The sequence below is a fragment of the Sciurus carolinensis genome, chromosome 4, assembly GCF_902686445.1.
Source record: "Sciurus carolinensis chromosome 4, mSciCar1.2, whole genome shotgun sequence".
NCBI lineage: Eukaryota > Metazoa > Chordata > Mammalia > Rodentia > Sciuridae > Sciurus > Sciurus carolinensis.
The window spans coordinates 143,310,159-143,313,101 of NC_062216.1; the positions used below are offsets into that span (position 1 = coordinate 143,310,159).

The following is a 2,943-nucleotide window of genomic DNA, read 5'->3' on the forward strand; positions in this document are numbered from 1 at the left end:
GGAGCTGTCCAAGCAATCTCAGTGAAAGTATTGTCCATCCCAAGAACCAGTATACTGGACTATGCTCCAAGCAGAATTGTTGGCAGCAGGACTCTTGAGCCAGGTCTTATGTTTGAATTCCCACTTTACCACTTGCAGGTTGCTCACACTCCCTCTCCAATTGAAATGCAGGTGTATAATTGTACCTCATAGAGATATTTTGAGAAACCAATGGCTCAATAAATATTAGCTAGTATGATGGTAAAGATAAAGCATTATTAAATTACCAGGGCCTTGCACCAGAAACCCTTCTTATCATCTAACAGTTTTTGTGCTGATTTCATTCTCACAAAACAAGTTCTGATTATAAAAAAAAAACTGGTAAAAGGGAAGAATGTATCAACCTAATGGTGTGAGAGCAGACACTGGGGGTTAAAGATCTTAGTATAAATTAAGAAATTGCTTTTACTTTATATTTGTAAATGACAGATTAAATTGTGTGTGTTCATAAAACTTTGTTTGAAGGTATATGTACATTGGGAGATGGTTAATCTAGCTAATTAGCATATGCATGGCTGCATACAGTTATCATTTTTATGGTATGGATATGTTACATCTTCTCCCTCAGCTTTTTCCATATCATATGTTACTAACTGTAGTGACCATGTTGTGCAGTAGCTCTCTTGAACTTATTATTCCTCACTGAAATTTTGTAACCTTTGATTAACATCTCCCAACACTACTCCCAATCCTGTAACTGCCATTCCACGCTCCATTTCTATGAGATTAACTGTTTTAGATTATGAGTGAGAGCATGCATATTTTCCGTGCCCATTTCATACTTTTTATGACTGAAAAGCATTTCATTTTGTATGTACTTCACATTTTTTTTTTATCTATTAAACAGTTGATGGTCATTTAGTTTGTTTCCATTTCTTGTAAATAGTTCTACAGTGAGCATGGGAGTGCAGATGTTTCTTCAACCTACTGATTTCATTTCCTTTGAATGTAGCCACTAGTGGAATTGCTGGATCATGTGGTTGTCTATTTTTAATTTTTGGAGGAACTTCCCTGTGGTTTTCCATAATGGGTGTACTAATGTTCATTCCCACCAACAAGAGCATGCAGGGAGGGGTTCCCTTTATTCCACATCCTTCCAGCACTTATAATCTTTAGTCTTTTCATGTAGTTATTCTTACATGAAATAGGTGCTATTTCATTGCAATTTTTTTAATGTTTTTCTTTTTTTAAACAGTTTAATAAATAGTTCTCTTAATGACTACAGATATTTAAGGCTGTTTGGTAGTACTCAGAAATATCACAGTAATGGTGGTTTTCCTGATTGATTTGTAGTCTTTAATTATAAAAAATGTAAAACAGATGTCAAACCAGTAAGACTGCATTTATTCATCCATCATTTTCAGGATTGTTGGTAACCTGTGCATATTTCCCATTGGCCTAATGAATCTTTCATATTTAGGTGGTTTTCTTGTAAAGCCATCTCCAACAAAGCAGACTTTAGTAACCATCCTCTTCCAGGCCTTCTTTTTTCTCTTCCCTGTTCGAATCACTTTTAATACTTCTGTTTCTCCCTGGGCACGAACCTTGGGAAGGGGGACTTCCCATTTTCCCGCCTTCTCTTTTCTTTTTTGTTTAATCATGTTGGAAAGTACTTTTGCCCGAGTCTGTCCTTCTCTGTCTAGAAGATAGGCAGGAACTGCTCCTTGTGGAGTCTTTTCATCATTCTTTTGTTTGGTGTTTCTCTTTTCATGCATCTTGATAGTCTTTTTCATTTGAATTTTCTCGGCATGGCGCTGTTTATGTTGGAGCTTAGCTTTCAGGCCAATCAGTTTTTTGCCTTCTTTGAACGTTCATGAGCCTCTCGACTCTCCTTTTTTTTCTTTTTCTCATGGTAATCCAAACGATATCCATAGCGTTTACGGTGTGATTCAATATATTCATTTTGTGGCATGGTGACAGCCGCAGATCTGCGGGGTGCAGTCTCTGGGGTGAGTAGAAGCTCTTAATTTTCGGGTACCAAAGACCCACCTCATTGCAATTTTGAGTTTTATTTCCCTGATGATTAGTGATGTTTGGTAGAATTCAATGGCAAAGTCATCAGGTTCTGGGCTTTTCTTTTTTGGGAGACTTTTTTTAGTACCGATTCAATTTAATTACTCCTTCTTTGTGCAAATGTTCTATCTCTTGCTATTTAATTTTGGTAGGTTTTTGTATTCCTGGGAATTTGCCCATTTCTCCTAGGCTGTCTAATTTGTTGGTGTATCACTGTTCATAGTAGTCTAATATCCTCTGTATTATTGTGATATTGTTTATAATGACTCATTTTTCATTTCTGATTTTAGTATCTGAGTCTCCTCTTTTGTTTGCCCTTAATCTCATATGGAGTATGTTGGTTTGTTTACACTTTACAAAAAAAAAAAACAAAACAAACAAACTGTTAGGGCAGATGTTAGGGGCAGTTTTGGTTCCTCTATAACTCCCAGAAAAACGCTCCGCAGATACAGGTCCCACATGAGGAACTTTTTATTTTATGCGGACGAATTGTGGCCGCTCGGGGGAAAGGGGAAAGGAAAAGAAGAAAATGGCGCAGGGTTTCTTCTCAGATATTGGAATTTCACAGGCTGGGAGGAACCAATCGCAGAGGAGAATTATTACAGACTGACTGATGGACCAATGATATATTAGAACCGTAATGTGGGAGGCAGGAAGCTTACAGCAATGTAAGCTGGAAATTCCTGGAACCGGAGAGGCGGGCATAGCGCAGATTGACAGGTGGTTCCTGTAGCAGGAGAGAAAGGTGGCTTTATACCTAACACAAACAACTCTTTTCTGTTGTTTTTCTAGTCTCTATTCCTTTTTTTCCTGCTCAGATATTTATATTTTTCTTTCCTTCTGCTAGCTTTGAGCATACTTTGTTTTTTTTCCTCTGGTTTTGTGTGATAT

At 37.4% G+C, this 2,943-nt stretch overlaps 1 pseudogene; it reads right to left on the reverse strand.

Moving 5' to 3' along the window:
* Window positions 1-1,367: 1,367 nt before the first annotated feature.
* On the reverse strand, window positions 1,368-1,951 carry LOC124983708 (ribosome biogenesis protein NSA2 homolog; annotated as a pseudogene).
* Window positions 1,952-2,943: the final 992 nt, after the last annotated feature.